The 18465-nt window shown below is 46.0% G+C and overlaps 1 protein-coding gene across 1 annotated transcript in view; it reads right to left on the reverse strand.

Moving 5' to 3' along the window:
• ASTN2 (astrotactin 2) overlaps nt 1-18465 on the reverse strand; it is a 614159-nt gene that overhangs the window by 359755 nt on the left and 235939 nt on the right. The gene's annotated exons all lie outside the window — the stretch shown is intronic.

Below are 18465 nucleotides of genomic sequence, written 5' to 3' on the forward strand. Positions count from 1 at the left end.
ACGAAGAAAATGAAATACATATTTAAAAAATAAGAAGTAAAGAAAAACAAAAAGAAACAAATTCAACAGATATATCATCATATGACATGACGGTTGTCTAGGTTTTTGTTGTTGTATTTTTTTTTGGCTGCACCTCACGGCTTGTGGGATCTTAGTTCCTTGACCAGGGACCGAACCCCAGCCCCAGCAGTGAAAGTGCCGCGTCCCAACAACTGGACCGCCATGGAATTTCCGATGGTTGTCTAGTTTTGATAAAGAGGAATATATTTGGAACTTGGTACCCTTTATTTCATTAATCCTCATAATTTTGGAAAGTAGGCATGAGATTTCCATTTTACTAATAAGTGAACTGTGGCTCAGAAAGGTGAAGTATCATTTACAAAGCCAAGACATGGAAGCAACCTAAGTGTCCATCAACAGAGGAAAGAAGTGGTACATGTATACAATGGAATATTACTCAGCCATGAAAAGGAACGAAATAGTGCCATTTGCAGCAACACGGATGGACCTAGAGATTATCATACTAAGTGAAGCAAGTCAGACAGAGAAAGACAAATATTATATGATATCACTTACAAGTGGAATCTAAAAAAAATACAAATGAACTTATTCACAAAACAGAAACAGACTCACAGACATGGAAAACAAACTTACGGTTACCAAAGGGGAAAGGGAGGGAGGGATAAATTAGCAGAATGGGATTAACAGATACACACCACTATATATAAAATAGATTAACAACAAGGATTTACTGTAGAGCACAGGAAACTATATTCAATAACTTGTAATAACCTACAATGGACAAGAATCCAAAAAAAGATGTCTATAATTGAATCACTTTGTTGTACACCTGAAACTAACACAATATTGTAAATCAACTATACTTCATTTAAAAAAAAAAAAAAAAGAAAGGTGAAGTGTTTTGTTGAAGGTCACCAAGCCTGTACTGTGGCAGAACTAAAGTCCGTGTCAAGCTCCATTTGGGTCCAAAGAGAAAGTTCTTCCCACTACACAACTCTTAACTTGCATTATACATGTTTTTACAGAGTCCAGACCTCCCCATAACAACTCTGCAAAATTCCTATTATTCCAACGTTGTGCATGTAAATTGAAGCTATGGGAGGTGTGGGGCTTACCCCAAATTATCACACAGCCTATAACAGCAGAGCCAAGATACAAACACAGAACTGTCTGACCCTCGTACCCTAGAACTTTATTTTTCAGACTGTTACATACAAATCACACCATCAATAATGGTAGCATCAGCTGTTGTAAAGGTGGTAAGATTCTAGGCAAATGCATGACTCCTCCCAAATGAGGTTCACAAGAGACAAGACTAGACTAGCTACCACAATCCATGGATCTGCCAAAATTCTATTACATGAGAGATTCAAATGGAAGATTCTGGAAAAAGGGCCCCAAATAAGGAATATCGTAGCACTGGATTATTTATGATGCCTACACTTGCAGGAGATATTATTAAAGGGACACTACAGGCAGTAAAAAGAGGCACTATGTTCTTCCATGTTGTATGCCTCATGGAATCTGGAATTTTGAAAGAAGGGAGACGCTGGTACATGTACATGTCGTAAGAGGAGGCCAGTGAGCACTATTGCTGATGTCTCTGGACCATCCATCATCCCTTCCCCCATCCTTTCTCTCCTCAGGCTTGGAGCTCCAGGTTTCAGTCTCCTAGCTTATTCCCTGACTCCAGCCTTATCCCTTTCTAGCCCATCTTTCATACTGACTGCCAGTGAACTTAGTAAGTCCCCACTCTAATTAGATACCCCATGGATCAATAGTTCTCCATTACTTATAGAAGAAAATCTAAATTGGTTTCATTGGCATTCAAGGTCCTTCATAATCTGGTTCCTGCCTACCCGCCTGGCTACATTTTACCTGTCCTCAGAGTCTCCATTTGATACCCCCAGGTCTCTTCTCATTCCCTAAACACACAAACTTAGGTCAGGTTCACTGCAAACAGACTCTGAAACAGAGCGTTGCATATACGAGGTTTATCAAGGAGCCCTCTTGGGATATCCTTGTAGAAAGTAAGCAAGGCAGGACTGGGCAGGGGAGAGGCTGTCCTGCCATGTGGCTGATGCCATGTAGATCTGAAGCCTCAGTTGGTCCTGAGGGGAGCTGTGGAGCTTGGATGGCCCTTTAGGGACACCCTGAATGGAGGCAAGGGATCCAGGCCTCTGCAACACCATGTCAGCCAGTCATTGGTATGGCTGTCATCTGGAAGGGGGTATCCTTGGGAGAGGCAGTTCCTTGTGGCTGAAGGCAGTGCCCAATGAGGGACAGAGCTGTGAGCCTCAGCCACATTCTGGAGGATGGGTGGGTCAGCCCTGAAGAGGGGATCTGAGGACAGTATGTACCTTTACCTTTCTGAATCCTTAACCATGCTTTACTGCCTGGGATGCTCATCTCCAAATTTTCTCCCTCGCGAAATCCTAAGAATCCTTAAAAATTATTCAAGTTCAAATTCATTCATTTATTCATATATTACAAATGTTTATTGAGTGTTTACTATGCGCCAGGCACCATTCTAGGTACTAGGGATGCAGTAGTGACATTGGACAAAGTCCTTACCTCCACCAAGCTTACTGTGACCTCCTTTGTGAAACCTTCTCTACTTCCCCCAAGCAGAATTAATTCCTTTTCCCTTTGAGTCCATTGTTTAGATCTATTATCTTACTGATCTTCATCAACAACTCTATGGTTTCCCAAAGAGACTGTAAGCTTCTTGAGTGAAAGGCTCATGACTTAGTCATTCCACTTTAGCCCCCAGCACAAGGCCTGGTAAGAACTTGTGTTAAGTAAATGTTTTTCAAGTGAAACAAAGAAAACACCAGAAGGCATGGATGCCACTGCCACCAATCAGTAATTTTACCAAGAGTATCTCCAAAGAGGACACTCCCCTGCCTACCCCCAACTCTGGGTTCCCATCCCAAATCCTTCATGCTCAGGGCTGTTGTATAGGGACAAAAAAGAATATGTGAGGAAGAGAGCTGCAAGCTTACCCATCACTTCCTAACTTTATATAGACTGAGGTCAGGGTAACAGGTAGATGGAGGAAGAGAATCAACAGTCCCTGAACTGAAGCTCTTGGGAGATCCGCCACTTTTGAATCATGGAAAGGGTTGAGGGTCCTGGAAAGACATTAAGGCTATTAAAATATTAATACCCTGAGAAGAAGTGGTAAGTGAGGGAAGGAGATAAAGACGGAAGGAGAGACAATCTGAGAGAGTGTGAGAGCAAGAAAAGAGATAAACATATAGAGAATGTGCTAGAAAGAAAGAAGAGAAACTGAGAGGCAGAAACATCCTCATCCAGAACAAGGTAGATGGATGGATAGATGGAAGGATGGATGAATTGACAAGTGGACAGATACACAGAGAGAGAGACAGAGAGACAGAGAGTTAGAGAGACACACCCAGGAGTGTCATAGAGAGGAAGACGGAGGCAAAGGGTGTAAAGAGAGAAAAAATGCAGAGCTAGATCAGGAGAAAGCAAGGGAGAAACAGGAGTAAGACCCAGAGATTAAAAAAGGAGAAAATACCAAGGTAAGGAGAACAAATGTGGAAGTGTACAGAGAAGGTGGAGAGGAGGGAGGGAGGGAGGGGAGTGGGGGAGAGAGGAAGGGGATGGGGGAAGGAGACAGACACAGAAAGACAGAGAATGAAAGTGAAGAGAAAGATCCTGTATGAGTTGAAAGAGCAGAGACAGAACAACAGAGAGAAACAAAGGAAGAGGGGAAAAAAACAAGCAAAAATTTTCACCTTCCAGGGCAACCTGGCGACAGCTCAGGCTATACAAATAAGGAGGCTGTTAGCTTTTGAAAGCACTGATTCTGTATAAACATCAGTTATACTAGGGGAACATTATTTAAAACACAAAGCCCTGACACAGGGGCTGTTACTGAGTTGAGAGCAGTGACTGTGTTGGTCTGGGAAGTGACAGAGGGAGCTAAGGCAGACACTGGCATTTTCTTAACTCAGGACTCAATCCCTCATCCCAGCTGCTGAATGCAGGATTTGGGTTCTGTTGGAGCTCAGAGCTGCCCCAATAGCAGGGCGCAAAGGGATGGAGGGAACAGCCCTGGAGGTGGAGGTGGGCTGGGGTGATGGGGAGATCCCGGTGAGAGTCCTAGCTTTGCCAGAAATCACCATCATCACCAACATCATCTCCATCATCTATGACTTCCTGAGCACCTGCTACGGGAGAACTGTGCTAGGTTCCTTTCCCATGCTGTCTCCATAGCCTTAAGGTATACATTTTTACTCCCCCTGTACAGCTGGAGAAACGGGATACTGGGGAGAGACGGCACTTGTCCTGGGTCGCATGGATGTGAAGTGTTGAGGCCAGGGTCTGCATGCAAGTCTGCCTGACGTCAGGTCGTGAGCTTTCTCCAGGCCACCGTTGAGCTTGTCCAACCTGCTCTGTGCCCTTGGGCAAGTCAGAGCGCTCCTAACTGTAAAGCTGGTAGACATCTATACCCATCCCTCTGTGTCTTAGGGGAGGAAGAACTGGAAGAACAGAGCCTGTGCCACCTTTGCACACTGCCCAGTGCCGCCTCCTGGCCTATGTACATGTCACAGTAGCCTCAATCCGAATTGGAATAAAAGAGGCCAACACCAGTGTACTGGTTTCCTAGAGCTGCCGTGACAAGTATGATAATCCAGGTGACTTAAAACAACAGAAATGTATTCTCTCACAGTTCTGGAGGTTGGATGTCCAAAATCAAGGTGTCAGCAAGGCCATGATTCCTCTACAGGCTCTAGGAGAGAATCATTCCTTGCCTACTCACAGCTTCCTGTGGCTCCTGGCAACACCTGGCATTCCTAATCTATTATGGCCTTATTTTAATTACATCTGCAAAGACCCTATCTTCAAATAAGGTCACGTTCTGAGGTTCTGGGTAGACACGAGTTTTGGGAGGATGCTACTCAACCCACTACTCATGGCTCAGAGACACGTCCTTAAGCTGAGCAGGACGGCAGGACAGAGCCGAGATTAACACCCTGGTCTTTGACTCTTAACGCCAGTGTTCCTCACGCCACACCTTCCAACTCCAGGTTCTGTGTGTTACACTGTGGTATTTACAAGGCCTGTAAAGTCTTAGAAAAAGGATCCCAGTAAAGCCATTTCTCCTTCATCTGAGAGGAGAAAATACCAACATTAATTAAGTACCTAACACACCCCAGGCAGAACAGAGGTTGGCAAACTTTTCTATACAGAAATCCATAGTCAATATCTTAGGCTTTGCAAGCCATATGGTCTCTGTTCCAACTACTCAATTCTGCTTTTATAGAACACAAGCAGCCATAGAAAATAGGTGATGACGACACGCAAAATGCAGTGAATGAGCACAACTGTGTTTCGATAAAATTGTATTTACAAAAAGACACAGCAGACTGGACTGCCATTTCCTGTGTTACATGGGAAAACCTGCAGGTCAGTGTTGGAGTTTAGATTTGAACTGAGGTATGTCCAACTCCAGAACCCACATTCTTTCTCCTACATCAGCGGTCCCCAACGTTTTTGGCGCCAGGGACGGGTTTTGTGGAAGATAATTTTTCCACAAACAGGGAGGTGGGGGGCGGGGGGAATGGTTCAGGTGATAATGCGACCGATGGGGAGCGGTGGGGAGCGATGGGAGCGATGGGAGCGATGGAGAGCGGTGGGGAGCGATGGGGAGCGATGGGGAGCGATGGGGAGCGATGGGGAGCGGTGGGAGCGATGGGGAGCGATGGGGAGCGATGGGGAGCGATGGGAGCGATGGGGAGCGGTGGGGAGCGGTGGGGAGCGATGGGGAGCGATGGGGAGCGATGGGGAGCGGCAGATGAAGCTTCGCTCGCTTGCTCGCTAGCTCGCCTGCCCGCCTCTCACCTCCTGCTGTAGGACCCGGTTTCTAACAGGCTGTGGACCCCCGTCTACAGACTCTTTCTTCTGAACCTCACTCTTCTCATCTGCAAAATGGGAACAGCATCTTTCTAGCTCCCAACCGTCTAGGATTATTGTGAGGATGCAATGACAAGATGCATAGGATCATGTTTTACAAACTCAAAAACCCAATGCAAATACATTTTTCATTCAACCAATATTTGAGCACCTACTGCATGCCTGGTACTGAACTGGTTATTATTACGTCTCTCCATTGGCCTCACTCTGCCTGTATTTCTGCATCTATTACGTCCAGCCGCTGTCTAAGATGCTTCCAAGCATCTCTCCAGTTCTGACACTCTAATTCTTCTTTTTTTTTTTTTTTTGTTCTGATAATACTGGTTTCAAAACAGAATCAGCCAGACCCTACCAGGCTGAGTGAGGCTGCCATCCCCTCACTGGCTGATTCCTTAAGTGTGAACGCATCACCTGGGTTCCATTTGGTGGGCCGAGTCAGCTGAGCCCCATGCCAGCGGCCGGGAACAGATGCTGACATGGCCCCCTGTTAATACACACCAGGAAAGGTCTGTGTCACTCACAGAGAGGTGCTAATGGATGACTTAGGGCCCAGACAGTGACAAGCCCCCCACGGGTGCAGACTGATCACTCTCTGATGACAACAGGCAGCCTTGTTTCCTGAGCTCCCAGAGAGGGAGGCGCTGAGGACAGGGCTTGTCAGGAAGCAAGCTGTCTTCCCACCCTGCCCACCCCGGCCTCGCGTTCAGGGAGGCGCCTCAGCCCCAGCGGCAGGAGCAGCTGTGGAGAACAGTGATATGCGGCAGGTGTGTCCCTCAGCTTCACTCACCATGAGACCTGGGGTGAGTCCCTTATACCCTGAGCTTCCATTTTCTTATCTGAAAAATGGGGATATTAATACCTAGCCGGCAGAGTTCGCGAGGGAAATAAATTAGATAATATATGCAAAATATTATCAGAAGGTGCCCGACAGCCAGCTAAAATTAGAATCATCTGACTGACCTGCAATATTGCAAAGGCCATGACTTGAGACTGTAAGAAGCTCAATGCAGGAGAGAAAAGGAAGACCTGGGGCCTCATAGTATCCGTTTACTCACTTAAATTTTTTCATTGATACTTAATTTGTCCCTGGGCTGGTTCCTGGGGGAAGGGGGGATATAGGGATAGATATGACATAGTATGTGCTGAGGAGGAAGGGAAAAACAAAAGCAATTAACCTCACAACATAACTGGGGCCACAGGACTATAAAGAGGCCTCCGCATCCACCCAGACTCTGGTAGTGGGGGGTCAGACGAGGCTTTTTGGAGGAGGCAGTATTGAACCTGAGGCAGAAAGGCTGAGCAGGAATTAGCCACGTGAAGGAGGGTGGCATGAGACAAGGGTATTCCAGGCAGAAGTTCCCCCTGATCGGGGGAACTTCAAGCAATTCAGGGAAGCTGGAGTGTCGAGGAGGAGATGGGGTATGGCAGAGGCTGCCGGGAGACAAGCTAGACAATGTTCCGTGTGCCAGGCCGCGAGGATTCTTCCCTTCACCCTGGGAGCTGCACGCATCCACCCAAGGGTTCTAGAAGCAGATTCTGCTTTTAGTTAGACTAATAACACAGACTACGATTTTATATAATCATGATGGCAATAACGACAACAGCAGTAATGATAGTTCATGATTATTGAACGTTCGTAATATGCCAGGGAATGTTTCAAGCATGACATGTGTCGGCCTTCCTAATCCACACGAAACACAGTGACGCGAATGATATGCTCATCCCCGTTTTAGGAAAGAAGGAAGGAAGTCCCTGTTTTGAGGATTAAGCGGTTTTGAGACCAGCTGAAGATCATGTCAGGAACAGTGTTAGGACAGTGGCTGGCACATGGCATCTGCTTTGTCAAGATTAGCTGGTAGATGGCTTCTGGGCCGGGGTGAGCTGGCATATGGCACAGGGAAGCAGATTTGGGCTTTTTTAAAGTCGGAGCTATTGAGCGATGGGAACACTATCTCCCAAGGTCCTGCTGCTGCTGGTCACTGCAGGAATGCAACCTGAGGAGGGATTGGCCATTTTCTGGGATTGGGGCGGAGGAAAGTCAAGCTTCGGGGGGAGGGCAGTACAATATCACAGTGAGAGTCACAACGATGGCTGCTGTCTATGGAGAACTTACAACCTGAGAACTTGACTTAACATGGGGTATCTCATTCTTTTTTTTTTTTTATCAACCACTGCGCCACCAGGGAAGCCCCTCTCATTCTTTCTTTATTTTTATTTTTATTTTTTTCTTCTGGCCACATGCATGTGGGATCTTAGTTCCCCAACCAGGGACTGAACCCGTGTCCCTTGCATTGGAAGCGTGGAGTCTTAACCGCTGGGCCACCAGGGAAGTCCCTATCTGATCGCAGGGCTTGCTATAGCCCTATGGGATGGTGCCATTCTTATCCCCATTTTGTTGATTAACACAGAGATGCACACACTCGGATCAGGACCTGGTGCTTACAGAGGTGAGGGGACCTGCCCTGTGACACACCGTGGTTCTGCTCTGATGTGTCCATCTCCGATCCCAGTAGGGTCCTGCCTTCCTCCTAAGGATCCCTTCCCACCTGGAGATTCTGGGACTGGCGTTGCAGCTGACCCTGATCATTCCCCTTCCTTTAGCAATCATGGTTTGCACTAGTTTAGGTCAGGAATACATATCGCTGTGCTGAGCGGTCTCATAGCTTCTTGTGAGCGCCTGTGTCTTTGAGAAGCCTGCCAGCTTCCTGCGTGCAGAGACCCTCCTCACTCGCTTCCCCCTGCATGCTGGGTATGTGGCAGCTGTTCACTGAACAAGCAAGGACGAGGCGGAGGGATGAATGAGGCCCTTCAGCTGTGTGGTCTTGGGGACAAAGAGAAAATGATTCTGTGTGGCCACTGCCCATCTGTGAAATAGGGACAATAAAATTCAGCTCACAGGGTCATGGTGAGGACTCCAGGAGAGAGAAGATGTAGATGGCCCTCACCATCATCAGGCCCATGCAGACAAGGGGCTGCTGTATCTCAGAAATGCATCTGTTCATGTCACAGATATTTACCCAGCACTCACCACCGTGGAGGCTGGAGGTTAAATATACAGAAAAGAGCAAAACATATAGACACGGGCTTTGCTCTCCTGGAACTTATAGCTCAGTGAATGGAACACAGCCACCCAGCAAGTCCCTGTCACTGTACCTATACCCGTATCTGTATCTACATCTACATCTGTGTCTATATCTATAATTACAGATTATGATAGACGCTTACAAAATACAGGATACCAGGAGAGCATGTGGCAGAGGGGACAATCTAACCTAGGGAACTGGGGGTGGGAGTTGGGTGTCGGGGGGAGCATATTTCCCCGGGGAGTGTCAGGCCCTGAAGCAAAACCAGCCAGTGGCCTGGAGAAGTTCTGTCACATCTGGGCTTTCCCCAGGGGTGCTGGGATAATGTGTGGCCCATGCACACACAGTGACCCTGGAGTCCATCTGATCTCTGAGGCCACCCTTCTTTGGCAAAAAGCTACCTCCCCCTCCCTGCGTTGACTGCTCACTCATAGAAAGCCTCCTCCTTGCCAACCCCCCGCCCTTTCTCCTGCCCCTTGCAAATCCCATCATTATATTCAAAAGAAATCAAAAAGGTTCAGTGACAATGCTGAGGCTTGATCTCATGGGGAAGCTCATTAAGGTGGGCTCCGAGAGGTAGAAAGGCGCCGTGTTCTCCAGAAGCCCTCTTGCCCGGCGATGGTGGGAGACCCTGGTGTCCTGGGAGGGCAGAGGGGCTTGCCTGAGAGGGGCAGAGGAGAGCCCACCATTAGGGAGTAAACAGGGCTGCATCCTCCAGCAGGACAGGCTCCGGCTGGAGGCTGGAGGACTGGGGTCTGGGTCTAGCTCTACCTTGTACTGCTATGTGTCCCCAGGTAACCCTCTACCCTCTCTGGGCCTCTACTTCCACATTTATACAATGATGGGATGATTGCTAAGGGTCCCTCCGGCTCAGATTTCTAGTAACCTTATGTGACTTCCCACGATGGATAGGTGGAAATGTAAGAATGAGGGAGGGAGGGATAGAGAATAGCCATGGTTTCCATTGTATCCATCATATCCAATATTTCCATTGTTTTGCATCTAAGGAAATCAAGGGACGTATAGAGTCAGCAGGGAAACGAGAAATAAATACAACTGTGCTACCAGGAGGAAGCCCTGGGCTGAAACCCAGACCCTGCCACTTATTAGCTGAGAAGACAGGTCACTCCACCTCTCTGAGCTCAGTTTCCCCATGCATGGATCATGGATAATAACCCTCTTAGGTTACGTGAGGATGACATGAGGTAATAAAAGCTCCGTGAAGGCAGGGGCTCTGTCATGCTTACTGCAGTCCAGTGCCTGGAACATTGTACCCAGATTTTTGTTGGACAGATGAATGAATGAATGGGCGAATGAGTGAGTGAATGGATGAAAATGTATGTGAACCACTGCACGGATACCCTCGCTTTTATTGTTGTGGTTGTTACTGACAATAGCCTGCTTTTCGGGCTGAAACCCTGAAAGTTACTCCAAGCTGGGAAAACGAGCGTTCTTAACTCAACCTGTAACCCTTCTGTCAGTCTAGAGAAGCATATGGGCCACATCTTCGAATAATGTTTTTAAACGCACAAGATCAAATACAAAAAGCGTTACATAAGAAACCACTTATCAAAACATTTTTTTAAAAAGCCAACTGGCATATAATGATATATATGCTTGTTTATTGACACATTAAATAAAAAGGTCTAGGAACAGATGTAATAATGACCGTAAATTGGAAGTAGTGAAGAGAATAAACTATGTTTTAAGACATCTGCAACAAACGAAACAACAAACTTAAGATGATATAAAACTACATGTGATTTCTCTTGGCGAAAAAGTCACAGGTGCTATTAACACACCCATGTCTGCAATAGAAGGAAATGCTAAATTTCAGTGAGAAGTTGGTGTAAGTGAACATTTATTATTAGGGGATTTCATGGACCAGCACAGACCCTGGATTGAGAGCCTCTGCCTAGACTTTGATAGAGAAAGCTTCTCCCCGAATATCTGTCGATCTGTGAATATAACCAGAAGCTTGGGTCCAGATAAGAAGAGACAGGAAATTAAAACTCAGTTACGATCACACCAAAATCACTCCTTCCTGGTGGGGCATATGTGGTGTGGGGAATGGGGGACAGACTTTGCCTTCAGAAAAAGAAAATTTTAAACTCTTAAGGGTGTGTCCTCACCCAAGTGATCTCCCTCTCTGAACTTCAGTTTCCTCCTCTATAAATGCACCATTGCAATGTTCCCTCAGTGCCTGGAGGGCTGGGTGAAATAAACGAGGCAATGCACCTTGTGCAAAGAGGGGAGTGCTACCCCTCAGTGCCCCCCTTCGATACCTTCTAGGGTGAGACAAGATTTTTGCAGCCACTCACACTTAAGAGCTGCTGAATGTACCACAACAGGGATGCACTGGCACCTACTGAGTAGCAAGCCATCTGCTAGATATTCAGCACTCAGAGGTGCCCAGACAAAGCCCCACTCTCAAGAAGTACATAGACTGCGGCCAGAGACAACAAGATTTATAAAGTGGAGTGAATACTTACAGCACAGATGCATAAAAATACATGAGATCTCCTAAAGGAAGCAAGGAATTCTTCCTGGGCCGGTTGGGGAAGGATTCTTGGAGGGAGTAGCAATACATTGGCTCTTGAAGGAAGACGTGGACAAAGATGAGGAGGAAAAGGAAAGGAGAAGAAAGACAGGACAGGCGTTAGAGGGTAATGTGTGTGGGGAGTGGGGGAGACAACATGCCAGAGAAGGGAAAAGAAGCCTGGAGAGTGCAGTTCTATCCCATAAAGTAGGGAAATCAATTCTATAATATAGGTGCAGGGAGGAAATAACATTCCAAGCATTGTTAGAACAAAGGAAGAAAAGAAATGTGAAAAGAGAATAATTTGAAACATCAGAAAGCATTCGGGATGCCAGTGAGAGGACTCTGAGCCAGAAACCCAGCTCTGCCTGGAAGCTTCACTGTGTGACTTCAAGAGAGTCACTTGGTGTCTCTGATCTTGGCTTCCTGATTGGTCAAATGGGGATTATAGCACCTCCCTCTCAGTACAGAGGTGACAACGAAATGAGATAAACCACCTAAAGCACCCACACGTTGTCCAGCACCGAGCAAGAGTCCAGCCATTGTAAAGTCCCTCTTACTGCCCTTCTCAGTCAGCACCTGGGGTGCCTGCTGCCCTTGCATGGTAGTGACAGGTTAGAAGAAAATGCCATTTTTCAAGAGACTCCAACTTGTGTAGAACACGAGGCACCTCTACCAGCCTACAAACAATTACTTTATAAAAATGTAAATTCCACGCAGGAAAAGCCTGTGTCTATCAGCTACTTGCCAAAATATATAGTAGTGGATAGTGAGTTATGGTAATTAAACACTAGTTAATTCATTTACTGAAAAGAAATATTGCACTTTGAAGCATCAGGGTTACCTGTAGCACAATTTAATGAATGGAGTTTTTATGTGGTGGAAATCGCTAGGTAATTGCCGGCTGATCATAATTACAAGACTGTTAGGTATGCAAAGCCTGAAACAATGATTCCTAATTTCTTCAGGATCAACAAAATAAGCATCCATCCATCCGTCCATCCATCCATTCATATACCCATCGTTCCATCTAACCATCCATTACAAAGATACTTACTGAGCGCCCGCTATACCCTCCCCTGTGCTATGAAGAGTCAGAAGCACAGACAAGACTAAGCCATGGTCTCTGCCCTCCAAAAAGCCAGCAGTATTGAAGAACAGAGAAGACACAGCAGAAAGGTCCATGGGAAGTCAGAAGGGGAGGAGATTACTTCCAGTTTGGGATGAGGGGAGTGGGTGGTAGTTGGGTGCGTGGATCAAGAAAGACTTCTACTTTCTTGTACCTTTGGAATTTTGAACTGTGTGCATGTATATGCTTATTCAAAAATAAGGAGATATTTTATTTTTATTTTAAAAAATAAGTGAGAACTGGAGAAAGAGGAAGAGGAGGAAAGAAAAGGAGGAAGAGGAAGAGAAATATTATGGACTGAAAATGGGTGGTAATGCAAAAGGCATTGACAAGAATGTAGCAGTTCTCACCAATCAAGTTGTCAAATATTTTTGTCCAATGATGATTCTCAGTGCTGACGAGGGTAGAGTGAAATGACATTCTTCCTATTCTACTTGTGCTGGTATAAATCGCCAACATTTATGGAAAGCGATTTGGCAAAATCTACCAAACTTCTGAAGTGTTCATACAGTTTGGCCTAGTGATTATAGCAGTACATTGTAAAGGAAAAAAGAGCCACCAGATAAAGAGATATGTTCACAGATGTTCATCGTGGTATCATTCATAATGGGGTTAAAAGTGGGGACGATCTAAATATCTAACAGTGACAATACGATCCATTCATATAATAAGTTATGTGAAAATTTAAAATTATGCTTTCCAGGTATAGCTAATGATATGGAAAACCTTTATGATATTATTTTTCCCCCTCAAATCAAGAAAATGTTACATATACACAAATGCACATGCATACATAATGAACAAAAAGAGACACTTCACGGAGGCTGTGGTATTTCACTGGGTTGGATGTGTGATAATAGGGGTGAAACTATGCAGTAGACAGCCCTTAGATTTGTTCATACAATATCTATGCCCCCTTCTGGTAAAAGCGCCCCCTTAGCGTTGTAGAAATGTACATCACTCCCCCATATACACATACACCATGGGTAGAGCCTTGTAGATTCATCAGTGGCCTACCAGGCGAGTGAGGGGATTGATAACTAGGCCAAGCAGAGGCTCACTCTTGGGAGTCTGGATCGTAAGCAGAATGCCGTGAAGGCTGAGGATGTGGAAATCAATTGCTTGTAAACTACCCATGATCACGCACCTTTGGAAGTTCTTCAAGGTGCCCCTCTGTGGCAGGTCTACTTGGGTTTGCTGACTGTTGTCACAAGCAATGGCCGGCCATTCTAAGTTTCTGAACAGGGGAGCGACATAAATAGAGATGTGTCTACAAATAATTAAGGAACACTTCAGTTCAGAGCTTCTAAGTCTGGTTCAGTGTGTCGTGAGTTTTGGCAACAGAAGATCCAGACGAAGATTCAGGGCTTTTGGAGAAGGGCATTGAGAGAGGACAACTGAGCTTCAGGCAGTCGTGACCAGGAGGGATGTCTGTCTTGTGCCTTATGAGAGAGACCAGCAGAGGGCAGAAGACAGGGGAAGGGAGGCCTCAATCCCAGCCCTGCCACCATCTGGAAGAGCGCGGAAGAGGAGGGAAGGAGGAAAAGCAGAGAAGGCACCTTGAGACCAATGGTAATAGAGTTGCTTCTAAGTTCAGTCTCACACCCAGTCAGGCAGGCTTTATCTAGAGGCCCTGTTTCTTCTGAATCCGGGGCCTGAGCCTGGGGACCTAGGAGGCCGTGAAGTACAGAGGAAGCCACTGAGCCTCAGGATAATTTGCTCATTCATTCGGCAGCATGTTCATTCATTCATTCATTCATTCAGCAAATATCTATTGAATGTCTACTAACTAGCATGTACTACCAATTTAGATATATGCAGGAACATTGGTTCTTTATGTCAAAAGGATGGGGAGGCTCTCGGTGGTACTGCTCAGGGAGTGTGGGGGAGCCGTGGGCTGCTCCCTTCTGGATTTATCCCCTTGTCTCTACTTCTTAAGGATTTGGGTGGACCTACATCAGGCAGCAAAGAGCCACAGACTCGCTGACAGACAGACGTACAGCACAGGGGAAGATGCAATTACCACCCACAGGCCCGCGTTGCCTGTCTTGTTCTAGACAAGGCCACTCTTTGGCCTGCTGGGCCGGGTGGATAGAAAAGACAGAGTGCGGGGGAGGAAGGAGGTGGAGACCGTGCTTACGGGCGAGTCCCAGGGTCAGCGAAGCACTCAAGTGCAGACGGCGTACGAGCATGTGAAGGAACTGGCTTCTTCTGCAAATCGTGTTTTCTTTTTTGGTGGAGGAAAGATTTTGCTCTTTTAGAAATATCAAATGTTGGGCATCATTCTACATATAGTAAAGACTGTAGTGTATAAAAAAAGAGACCCTTCCCTCATGGTATTTATATTCTACTAGGAAGAGAACCTTCAAACAAATGAAAAAGGATTAAGGAGTTAAATGGCTGAAGTGTTGGACAGTGACTGTGACAGAACGAGGCTAGGGAGTGTTGGCGGTGGGCTGAGGGGTGGTGTGTTGGTTTACTAAGATGCCAGGGAAGTCTTGTGGGGTCATGGAGATAATCCGTGGGGTCATGAATGCAGAGTGACTAGCACGGCAGCTGGTACAGAGCAAGTGTTCAAGGAATTACTGCTGTTAGTGTTATTGTTAATTACGTTCTCAATTCCTTCTCTGAATGTGGGGACAGCGATGCCTATTTCATAGGGCTGCTGAGTAGATTAAATTCGGAAATATGTAAAAAGAAATTTATATGACACATTCAATAAGGGATTATTGAGAGCCAGCCATGTTTCAGGGGAGACTGGCATAAACAAACACATAAATGCATAGTATAAAGTCAGAGTGGTGAGTGAAGGTCAGAAAAGAAGGCAAAGGCCGAGATCGAGATTCCTGGTGTGGGGAGACCAAGGACCTCCAAGGCTCGAGGAGATGACCTTTGAACAGAAGCAGGGAGGAAGTGTTGGAGAGAACAGGGCTGGTGAAAGCATGTCCTAACGGGAGGAAACAGCAGGTGCAAAGGCCCAGAGGCAGGGGTGGGGTTGGCCCTGAAAGGAGCGGTAGGGGCCAGTGGATCTTGGAGGTGACAGCAGGGGCTTTGGGTTGAACTATGGGTACGAAGCAAAGGTGCTGGAGGATTTTGTACAGGGAGTATGATGATCTGATTTACAGTTTAAAAGCATCACTCTGACTTCTCCGTGTGTAGTGTGTATTATTCATCTTATTCATCTTGGCGTATCATGAGATCAGAGGTAGCACAGGCAAACGATGTGACACTCGTTCTAGAAGTAACGTATTCATTGCATGCCTATTATGTGCAGGCTGCTAGATAGAGCAGTGTAGATGGAGACAGCCACTGCTTCTTGCCCTTGGGGACCTTCTGATGGTTCTATTGGCACAGTGTAAATACTTCATAAATTATCATCACTTGATATGAACTAATATATATTACATTGCATTATATTATACTATATGAATAGCACAGCATTCGTATTTTTATGTCTCTTGCCCCCAAAGCGACAGTGTTACAATTCACCAGAGGCTCATTCTTGAGGAGAAGGGAGCAGCAAAAGAAAAAAAAAAAATAAAGAGGAGGCAGAAGTAAGCACGAGGGAGCCGCGGCGTGCCATTTCTCACCACTGTATCTCTGAATATGCGGATATAACCGTCCTCTCATTTGCTGTCTGGTGGACTCCTATTCACATTCCAGAGCCCAGCTCACTCTTCGCCTCCTGGAATCCAAGAGCCCTCCCTCCACCGTGCCACTTGGGCTGAACTGCTGTCCCCTGCCTGTCTACCCTCCTGGATCCCGGATGCATCCCTCCTGAGGCACCTTGAGGGGCACATGAGTATGCTGTTTACTCACAGCGTTCATTCTTCTCATTTATTGGGTTGGCCAAAAAGTCCATTTGGGTTTTTCCATAAATTCTTACAGAAAAACCCAAGCGAACATTTCGGCCCACCCAATACTTGTATAGCCTCAGAGATTAACACAGGCTCTGATGCGGTTGGTGTAAAAAACATCTACAGAAGAGAGAAAGGGAGAGAGGAAGAGAGGGAGGAAGAGAGGGAGGAAGGGAGGAGGGAGGGAGGAGGGAGAGAAAAGGAATACAATTCTTTCCTTCTTTTCCAGGCAATGCTGAAGCCCATTTCAACCAGCAAATGCTAAGCTTATTGATCAACATTTCTGAGTTTCTATTGACAGAAATAACTAGCAACTAGGCTGGGGGAGGGAGAAATGTGCTGACAGCCAGCAAATCATAGCCCTGATAGCAGAGTGCCTGTCTGTGCCAAGGGGGACAATCATTAATTTCCTGTTCCTTCACAGTTACATTTCTTGGGCTGACTGACAAGTTCATTTTAGGGATTCATCAGGCCCTTTATAAATAAATTCCCTTCTTATGCCATGTTTCTAACTGCACCTGCCACCCAGATGACTGGCTGCCTGGGACGCACATAAACATTTCAAATTGCTAGCAATAGCTCAACGTGGTAATTAAAGGAAATCTTCCCATTTCTGTATTATATAATCAACGGGGCCCAATTCCCCGGGCTCAGTGCACAGAACTGAAGAAGATTTCATTTATTGCTTCCCCTCCCACCCCCCACCTTTAAATAAATGATACCCAAGCATTTAGTTACAAAATCATACGTTGGCATGCAGACCTTGAAATTAAGTCCCCTGTAAAAGCTGTGTGACTCTGAGTAGGGTACTTAACCTCTCTGAGCTTCAGTTTTCTTGCATGAAAAATGTGGATACACTGTGAATGGCGCTGTTGCTAAAGAAGACAAGAGCATGTTTAGAGAGGGGAGACACACTTGTAATATTATCTCATTAAGTCTCATAATGAGTCAGCCCCATGATTACTATCTCCATTTTACAGGCAAGCAAATCATGTCTCCAAGAAGGGAAGTGACCTTTTCCCAGCTGGTAGTGGCAGAGGTATGAGATCAACCTAGTTCTGCCTGACGCAGCTGCTCAAAGAAAGACAATTTCTCATTAATCTTATTAGTGATTTTACCTCTCTGCCTGGCCCAAAATTCCATTTGGTGCCAGTGGCCTTGAGGTTAGCCTAGGAAGAACTCAGCTCTCTGCTAGCCTTCACATACACAAAGCAACTCCACTCTCTCTAGAAACAATTCTGTAGGCTCCAGTCATCAAAGCAAAGTTCCTAGAATCCACACGACTGGTGTTGCTGCATCTAATGTATTTGTATTCACCGTTCAGTTTATTTTGCTAACAGTAGCCGGAGGTACCTTGATATTTGCATTAGTATACAATTTCTCTTAAAGACTGTTTATTTTTGAAAAGGTTCTGAGTAGCTCTAACTATTAACTTGGGAAGGAAAATTTCTCTGCTTAAAGACAAGGAGCCATATGCGGTGGAGCTTTGGGGCTGAGACAAGACATTTCACTTTCCCTGACAGACATTTACTGAGTACCTACTGTTCAGTGGTCAGTGGTATTCAGTCAGCCTGGTCCTCTGGCTGCTTCTGTTAGAGTCAGGAAATGAACATTAATCCCATAATGCTATGTCTCCTATGTGTCAAAAAGGGAGCGGGGCAAAATGTGCTATCTTACCCCAAACCCATGAAACAGCACCTGTGTTCCTTACCCTCCCTTTTATAGATGAGGAAACTGAGGCATAGCGAGGCCTGGGGACAGCCACAGTGCTCCACAGCAAGAAAGTGGAGGACCTAGAATTTGAATGCAGGCTGGGATGAGCAATATGGTACCACGTGATTGACAGCTGGGCTCTGAGCTATGAGGTGAGGTTACTCCAGCTACTTTTAT

This window comes from Neophocaena asiaeorientalis, unplaced genomic scaffold (genome assembly GCF_003031525.2).
Source record: "Neophocaena asiaeorientalis asiaeorientalis breed wild unplaced genomic scaffold, Neophocaena_asiaeorientalis_V1.1 scaffold78, whole genome shotgun sequence".
Lineage (NCBI taxonomy): Eukaryota > Metazoa > Chordata > Mammalia > Artiodactyla > Phocoenidae > Neophocaena > Neophocaena asiaeorientalis.